The 9,804-nt window shown below is 37.9% G+C and overlaps 1 long non-coding RNA gene across 1 annotated transcript; it reads left to right on the top strand.

The window, feature by feature from the left end:
• The first annotated feature begins 1,389 nt into the window (after positions 1-1,389).
• LOC123249245 lies at positions 1,390-8,440 on the top strand. The gene is made up of 2 exons (XR_006506369.1): positions 1,390-1,425; positions 7,507-8,440. It is a non-coding gene; the product is annotated as an uncharacterized LOC123249245 (long non-coding RNA).
• The last annotated feature ends 1,364 nt before the right edge of the window (positions 8,441-9,804 follow it).

Below are 9,804 nucleotides of genomic sequence, written 5' to 3'. Positions count from 1 at the left end.
CTCTCTCCTCTCTCACATAAAAATTCCCAGTCCCTGCTCTAGCTAACCTGCATGAACCCCCACTTAGTCAGTATTACAGGTAATGGCAAGCTTGGCAGGGCCCAGGGAAAGGTCCCAGATCCAAAAAGGACCCAGACCTCTGCTTACTGACAGCTTGATGTTGATATAGGAGAGTGACAGTATTTTAAGATCTTCTTCCAGGACATACAGCTCTAGGACAGCACACAGGCAGCAATAAGGATAGGATCAAACCCTCAGGACTTGGCATCCATTCCCTCTTGGGTCACAGTTAGAGAGAGACAGACAGCCCCAACAGTCCCTGAGTTTTAGCTTAACCCTTCTCTCCAGCATTCCAGAATCTTTCCCAGTTGGTCTCATGCCTCTGTCCTCTGCAAACCTACACTTACCTTATCTCTTCCTTATAACAGTCCTTATAACACCATAAATTATGAAAACATCTATATTGTTGCATAGATCCATGGAGGAGGCTTTATGGAAGTACATGAATATGGAGAATTCCAGGATGGACTATGATCTAAAAAAGTGGAGAGATTTTTTCCACCAAAAATATATGCAAAATTATGAGAATCAAAATACATAGTGTTATAAGGAGTTTTCTTAATTTCACTCTGTCTTGTTAAGAGCAGAATTTCTATGATAGAGGGACTTACTTAATCTCACTCTGTCTCTTTAAGAGGCAGTAACAGACAGCTCTTGCCCCCACCTCTTTAAGAGACCAACTATTAAAAAAAGAGTCAGTTAAGAGGGGACTCCATTTCTCTGGCTTCTGAGGTAGCAGGAGTTCTGAGGTGTCAGTGTCACTGGGACAGGCAGTTTCACCATTTACAGTTGGATCCAGATACTGGTTAAGGAGGTTGGAGGAGATAAAGACTTATTGATTTAGATTAGGCAGATAGACAGAGAATTTAATCTTAGTCAGCAGAGGTTAGTTAGGCCTGCTTTGCCAGGCAAGAAGATCCTGCCCAAGAAGGTAGTTAGATTTAGGGTTTATAGATATTTTTAGTATAGGATTTAGATTTTTAGGCATAGTTATATGATATAAATGGTGTAATCTCCTATTTCCTACCTCCTATTTCCTATCCCACCTCTCCTCTGAATAAATAAGTGTTAGTGGTTTACCAAGCTGATCTCCGGACTTTTATCAAACTCCCACCAATATTTTTAACCCACGACAATATAAGACTGAACTGTTCTCAGTAGTGTTGGGTACACTTTTATACAAGCATCATCTGCTCTGTGCCCATTATGGTCCAAACAGAGAAGAAACCGTGTATAGTGATGGTTTTGTAAGTTAAAACCCTAAGTGACCTGGACGTACCATTTATAAAAATGATAACATTTAATTCTCTTCAATTTTTTTTCTTTAAGATTAGAAGAAAATTATATCCTGGTGCAATAAAAAAGGTAGGACATATTTGTGAAATATTTGTGCATGTCTCACGTTTATGATAACCTAAGTTCTGAGATATTTGGACTTGATATGACTAGATGTTCACCACACAAGATTGAGTCTCATTGGAGATCAAGATTGTATTTTGAATAGAGTGCTAGACACAGAGCTAAGAATACCTGAACCTAGATCTTGTGTCTCTGATTCCTACTAAATTAGTGACCCTGAGAAAATCATATGTAAACTTTTTGGGACTTGGGTTATTCATCTATAAAATGTAGATAATGCACAGCCTTATGATAAAAGTCCTCTGAACACATGAAAGTGGTTATTATGTATTTATAAAGTAGCTTCTCAATGGGAGTTATCATTACCAAGGTAGAAAGAACTGAGGCAATTCAATGGAAGTAATCATTACCAAAGTAGAATGGAGGCTTCTCAATGGGAGTTATCATTACCACGGTAGAACTGTGGCTGTTCATTAATGGGAGCTATCATTGCCAAAGTAGAACTGTGGTTTTCAATGGGAGTTATTCTTACCAGAATAGCAAGAACTATGACTTATCAAGGGTTGTTATCATTACCAAAGTAGAACTGTGGTTTGCCAATGAGAGTTATCATTACCAAGTAGGAAGAACTGTGATTTATCAATGGGACTTATCATTACCAAGGTAGAATTGCAGCGTATCAAGGGGAATTATCATCGCTAATGTAGAATTGTGGCTTATTAATGAGAGTTATCATTATCAGGGCAGAACTGTGGCTTTAAGTTAAGAATTCAGTCTCCACCTTAGACCTTTCCCTATAGGTAACGTGGTTCTGTTGAATCACCTAAGCCTAGTTTAATTTTAAAGAAAGGTCGAGAGAAAACTGGTGCTCACTTCTATGTCTTTAACACTAGACAAAGGCCTTTCACTTTTCTGACTTCAGTGTCTGGTTATCTTGTTTACTTCACTACTCTTCCATCCTATTTTTGTAACACTCCCCAACCCAAAAAAAAGAGACAAAAATAACTGGCATGAGAAACAGTTATCTTACCCAAAGTTTCTCCTTGACAATTTTGGCTTCTCAGGAATCTGGAATTTATTTTTAAAAATCTCTACTCTACATCTAAGTCACTCTTGTGTGACAAGGAAAAAATTAGGCAAGGAAAGGAGTTCAGATTCTTGATTTGGGGTGCAAGACTGTTGAGATTAAAAATCTCCAGATACTGTATATTAATTTATAATTATTTGCTAAATAACGAAAGTGGTTTAGAGAGAGAGAAAAGGCACATGATCACAAGGCTGGTTGCCTAGCTAATCTGAGCTCCCCCTTAGCACATGTTTACTCCCTTTACTTCCTTGGAAAAGAGAACCCAAACGTCCTTGATACATAACTTATAACCCTGGTGACACCACCTCTTCTGAGTCTCCCTGCTTGGACAGACCTGACCCCTGTCAGAGTCAGAGGCCAGTCTTCCAGATGCCGGGAGTCATGTGGAACAAGAAGCAAGCATCTTCTGGGGTGCCAGGGAGTCAGAGGTTTGTCCCAATAAAAGGGTGGTGATGAGACAGAAATGGATTTTTAGAACTTTCCTTTTAGAAGAGAAAGAGGGGTACAGATTTATGTTAAATTCACACACTACCAGGAATCATCAATGGGAATTATCATTACCAAAGTAGGAAGAGCTGTGGATTATCTGGGGGAATTATCATTGCCATGGTAGAAAGAACTGTGCTTTATCAGTGGGAGTTATTATTTTCAAGGAAGAACTGTGGCTTATCACTGTGAGTTGCCATTACCCTGGTAGAAAGGACTGTAGCTTATCCATGGGAGTTTTCATTATTCAGATAGAATTGCCCAATGACGGCACTCATGTTTTAGACATGACTGTTGTCATGGAGGACATATTAGGCTGAATCTCAGGCAGTGATGGACTGAGCCGTAAAAGACCTGAAAACTGGGATTTGGATGGGCCAGGTCTATCTGCCAAATATTGGGGCTACACCTGAGAGAATCCATGATCATGAGACTTCCAGGAACAAAGCATTTTCATAGCCTCATAATATTTAGTCAAATGGAGAAAAGAGATGAGGATGTGAGTCCAGCTGAGGGGGGTTTGTTTTGGACTCAGACCTAACTAGGATGACAGAGACAGAATTAAAATTTGAGAATATGGGAAATGTGCTCTGGCTATGTATCTAAAAGAGGTGTTCTTAACCTTTTTGTGTGTGTTGGATCCCTTCTTGGGAAGCCTAGAAACCTTTCCAGAATCATGTTCTTTAAAAATTTAAAATAGGGGGAAGCTGGGTAGCTCAGTAGATTGAGAGCCAGGCCTAGAGACAGGAGGTCCTAGGTTCAAATCTGACTTCAGACACTTTCCAGCTGTATGACCCTGGGCAAGTCACTTGACCTCCATTGCCTACCCTTACCACTCTTCTGCCTAGGAGCCAATACATAGTATTGACTCCGAGATGGAAGGTAAGGGTTTTTTTTTTTTTTTAATTTAAAATAAATGCTAAATTTCCATTAGAGGGTACTAAAAATAAAAATGTAATTTTCTCCTTTCTTTGAAGTTCAAAGACCCCCCCCTTGAAATCTTTCTATAGAGCCCCTCCTCCAATTTAAGAACTCCTAATCTAGAAGATCAAGGATTGGGGCCAAAAAAGGAGAGGGGTGGGAACTCAGACTCAGAAGAACTTAGAGAGAGGAAGCCAACAGCAACAATGACTTTGATGGTGAATCAGCGTCTTCCAAAGCAGGGGCTTCTCATGGGTTCACCCCTCAGGAGAATTCTTAAGATATTCCATAAAGAAAAATGATAGACCAAGGTAAATAATTGAAATAATTGCTGCCCGTATCATTAAAAGGAAGGTAGTACCCTTTTGTCTGCAGATATAGAACCAAGTGAAGACCAGCTGAAGTTGAGTCACTGGGTAGGAATGAGTAAGGATTGCCTGATGGACAGAGACCCTGCGTGAGGGGGGGTTTCTTACAAGGACCAGGAGAAACTCTTTGGGAGTAGCAGCATCCTGTGCAGTTGCAGGCCTTTCCATCCCCATTTGGATTTTGCCAAAGTAAAGAAGGAGGTGGGAAACTCCTCCCAGATCTAGGCAAAGGATTTTTCCTATCCATGCCACGAGGGCTTGGGTGAAGTCTCTAGGGACGTATGCATGCCATCGGTGCCCACACTGCTTGTGAGATTTCTTATTGTCCACCTCACAGGGATTTTAAATTTTAATGTACTGGGCTTTAATAATGCTGTAACACCACACCAGACCAATGGATCGTAGAGCTGGAAGGGCTCATGGAGGTCATTTAGTCTAGTCCTCTCCTTTTAGAGATGACTGAATCTGCTGCCAACTCCTCCAGGACAGAGCTGTTCTTATTTGTCCAATAATAAAGGTAATCTAGCTCAGAGGGAGAATAGCACCATTGATGACATCCTGTAGCAACATGGTGTACTCCACATGACTGCTGGCTCGAATCCTAGCCTGTGTAGTTGTTGGCAGCTGGAAGCAGTATGGCCTGGATGATTGTTATAATAATAATAATAATAATGAAGATGCTTCTTTTTAACCCCTTCTTGTTCAATTTCTTTCCCTATTCTTCCACTCCTTACAGGACAATTTGATTTTTGCCTTATTTTTTCCTGTTTCTTTTTCCAATTTATCCCCAAATCTCTTATCCTCTCAGTCTTAGTTTTCTTATTTGCAAATTGGGGACAACCCATCATGTACTCACTGCATCTCTCCTCCATAACTGAATTGCCATTGTGGTCCTCTGATGTAGCAGACCTTGACACTTGGCTTATAAAGAGGGGTTAAATGATAGAAAGAGGGACTTTTCCAAATAATACAATGAACAGGTGCCAGAACCCAGTGTTGATCTCAGTCTCTTGAATTGCAAGCCTAATCTTTGTTTTTTCCCACTTCACCACTCTCTTGCCCCAAACTAAGGAAAAAGTTTCTTAGAAAACCACAAAGAAGAAAGACCAAAACCATTGTCACACAAACCCTGGTCAGTTCACTTCATCTCTGTTTGCTTCAGTTTCTTCATCTGTAAAATGGGGATAATAATAACATCTACCTCCCACGGTTGTTGTGGAGATCAAATGAGATAACTGTAAAGCACTTGGTACAGTGCCTGGCACATAGTAGGTATTATATAAATGTTAGCTATTATTAATATTATGCTTAGCATAAAGCATGGTACATAGTAGACACTGTATAAATATTAACTCTATTTTAATTAGTTTTATTATAGTGCTTTAGCACAGTGTTTGACACATGGAAGGCACTATATAAATGTAAATAATTGTTAGTATTTTTGCTATCATGATTACACTTAGCATGATGCTTGACGCATAGTAGGCACTGTATAAATATTAGTTATTATTATACTTAGTATAGTCCCTGACATACTGTAGACATACTGTAGGCACTGTAGAAATGTTAGTTATTGGTAGTATTATTAGACTATTATTGTTACATTTAGCATAGTACCTAACACAAAGCACTTAAAAAAAGTTAGCTATTATTACTAATTCTTGCTATTATAGCATTTAGCACAATTCTTGATACACAGTTGGCACAGTATAAATGTTTAGCACAGTGCCTAGCACATGGTAGGCACTATAGAAATACTATTATTAATGTCCATCTCTTTTCAGGCCAAATACAAAAGAAAGGCTAGCTATCCCGAGTCTGTACTGTTATTTCTCCATTGAATTATGAAAAGACTTCAAATTGTGCTAAAGTGCCTTGACCTGACTTAAATAGTTTCTCAGAAGTGAGTCTGAATATCAATATTAAGCTTTTAACTGGATAATATTAAACTGTTAATGAAGGTTCTTCATGTTAAAATTTTTTTCAGTAATGGAACAGTATTGGAAAATGAAATGGGTGCTTCAAGGAGACAACCACTTTTTGCTTATTTGATTTGCATTTTAAAAGCTGTGGTTCATTTTGCCCTGAGAATATTAATGTCATTTTTCCCATGTTGCAATTGATTTCTTTCTAGCAGCAAAGCTTCATTTGTTTTATTTATGAGGGAACAGCCATCTCGTTTTTCAGCCTTAAAAAATAAAAAGATCTTCATTTGTGTTGGGAATTTTCAGGGAGGAACTTCCTCTGACAATGTGGGCTGGCATTTGTCCTTCCTTTTAGAGTCTTGGACAGTTGCTTGGGGGGCACTGAGAAGCTAAAATTTGCTCAGGGTCATACATCAGGTATGGTCAGAAATGGAACTTAAATTTTATTTTTAATTTCTAATTTTTCAGTTTTCTTTATCTTTATTTCTTTTAATATGATTTTATTTTATTTAAAAATATTTTTCCATGGTTACATGATTTGTGTTCTCTCCTTCCCCTTTTCCCTCTCCTCTCTCAGAGCTGACAAGAAATTCCACCGGGTTTTACATGTATTGTCACTCTGAACTAATTTCCATATTATTCATTTTTGTAAAAGAGCAATCCTTTAAAACCCAAACCCTAAATCACATACCCATATAAATAGGTGATCAATCATATGCTTTTCTTTTGTGTTTCTCCTCCCACAGTTCTTCTGATGTGGATAGTATTCTTTCTCATAAGTCCCTCAAGATTGTCCTGGATCATTGCATTGCTACTATTAGCAAAGATTACATTCGATCATCCCACAATGTTTCAGTTCATGTGCACAATGTCGTCTCGGTTCTGCTCGTTTCACTCTGCATCAGTTCATGGAGGTCTTCCCAGTACATACAGAAATCCTCCAGTTCATCATTCCTTATATCACAATAGTCTTCCGTTACTATCATATACCACAATTTGTTCAGCCATTCCTCAATTGAGGGATACCCCCTCATTTTCCAATTTTTTGCCTCCACAAAAAGTGCAGTTATACATTTTTTGTGCAAACAGGTCCATCCCCATTTCAGAGGTGGTACTTTTAAACCTAGGTCTTTCCTACTCAGAGGCCAGCTCTCTGTCATTCTGCCTTTATTTTTTAATGTCTGTATTTATAAAACAAGGATCAATTATCAAGCTTAGGTTGGTGCATCATGGTCTAAATAATTTCAGGTTCTACTCTGCTAACCTTTCTCATCTCTCCTTTTATCTTGGCCTTTTGTAGCTACTCATCAACATTTGGGAAGAAGTTAGTTCTACAGGAGACATTCATGTGTTGCAGACACTTTGGAGAAGGTTCCGGACACCCCAAATCCCAAGTGTTGTCCCAAAACTTGAATGCTATCGAAGGAGAAGGAAATCACTTGGATACCGTGCTCAGAGGATGGAACCACTCTGTGATCATCTTGTGAAAATCAAGTTAATCAACTGTCCTGGGGCCAGCCACTTGGTACAGAAATCTGCCCTGAGACTGATAGGCAGCAGGCTCCCCACTGGGGCCAGATGGGAGATCTCATGAATTACAGTTCACCAATACATTTTTGGATGGCTTTTATATGATAAAAACCTTCATTCTATTTATAATGTCTAATAATGAAGCACTGTAAATGAATTAATGAAAACACATGTATTGACATCTGTAATCTCTTAGTGTTCTTGGAACAAATGGAATCAATTTCTTTTTTGGCTGTTAAAATCTTAAATTAACCAAATATACATAAAGGTGTGAAATTCTCACGGCTATTTCTTTCCCTTTTATACAATGGGTTTTGAGCCTTATGAAAGCATTTAGCCATTCAAAAGAATGTTCTTTTGAAAGAAGGATGCATTTCATTGCAACATTTTTTTTAAAACAAAATATTGGTTTTGCATGTCCTGTAAAAATTTTGGTTAACCTCTTTTCTTTGTACAAAGGCTCATGGGCCCATTGCCATTTGAGTCTTCCATCCCATCTCATTTACAATATAACCTTCACAGAAAAGATCACCACAATGCTATTTAATTATTTAAAGTTGGTAAGAATTACTATGTTAAGTGGTTAATGGACTACTTGGAAAATAATTTGGTAACTGTAAGTTTCTCTTCTAAACACTATGCTGTAATTTGCTCTGCTATTTACCAATGTAATTAGACTATTAAAACATTTTTATTCCTCTTTAGTATGGATTCTTAATTCTCGTTTGCAATGGGACATAGCCAGAAGCATTACATATAGTAGATACTTCAGGGAAATTTGTTCATTTTCTCATTCAGCAAGCTTTTAAGTACCTTTAATTAATCAGTTATAAAGCATTTATGTATTTATTTAAACCCTTACCTTCTGTCTTGGAATCAGTATTGATTGTCAGGCAGAGTAGAGGTAAGGGCGAGGCAATTGGCGTGAAGTGACTTATTTAGGGGTTGCATAGTTAGGAAGTGTCTGAGGCTAAATTTGGGCCCAGGACCTCCCATCTCCAGGCCTGTGTGAGAGTTAAAATTAATATACAATATCTCCAAATATTATATTTAACAAGATTTATAATAATAATTTGAAGAAAAAGAAAATAAAAAGCTAGAGTAAAAAGCCAGCTTTTCCCAGCCATGCATGGGGGAAAAAGAGAGCGAGACGGAGGAGTTATAGAACTATATAAACAATAATGTAAAGAAGTATGTAAATGAAAAGAGAAAAGGAATTTTAGGATGAGGAAAGAATTCTGGGAAATGGTGTCCAAGGATTCAAGATTTTCTAACTAATGCACCTGGCATTCTATCCACTAAGACCCCTCGCTACCCCCACAAAGCATTTATTAAGCACTTACTACGTGCCAGTCACTGTGTAAGATGCCGGAGATCCCTACTCACAGAGTTTACATTATAATGAAGAAAAAAACAAGTATAACTAAATAAATATAAATATTTTACATCTTTATATATATATAAATATATATGTATTTACATATATAAATATATATATATTTTACACACATAAAATTTACATATATGTAATATAAAAACATAATATAAAATATAAATTTTACATATATAAATATGCGTGTATGTTTATATACACACATATATTCATACAAGTAGACTCACATATTTGCATGTGAATACATGCATGTCCATCCATCTCACTCTTTTATTCTCCCTCTAAAACAAAGTGAAACACATATAAATAAAGTAGGGAGTTTGGGAGGGTGGGCATTAACAGCCAAGGGGATCAGGAAAGGCTTGAAAGGAGCCAAGGGGGTTGAAAGGAACTGTGTTTTAGAAGATTTCTTTCCTCTAAGGTGAAAGTAAGGAGGAAGTGCGTGGGGGACAATGCAAAAGAAGGCAGGCAGAGATAGCATGTAGTAGGTGAAGAGCAGACCAGTTTGGCTGCATCCTAGAGTTCAGTTGGTTTGGGCAAGTTGTGTATGACTTTAAAAGCCAAACAGAGCAGTAGTTATATTAGACACATTAGAGTGTTGATGACTGAATAGGGGAATCATACGGTCATATTGAACCCGGGTCTTGAGAATGGGTAGAATGATGTTGATGGGTA

The sequence above is a fragment of the Gracilinanus agilis genome, chromosome 5 (genome assembly GCF_016433145.1).
Source record: "Gracilinanus agilis isolate LMUSP501 chromosome 5, AgileGrace, whole genome shotgun sequence".
Taxonomy (NCBI): Eukaryota; Metazoa; Chordata; class Mammalia; order Didelphimorphia; family Didelphidae; genus Gracilinanus; species Gracilinanus agilis.
This window is presented reverse-complemented; position numbering and strand designations above follow the sequence as displayed.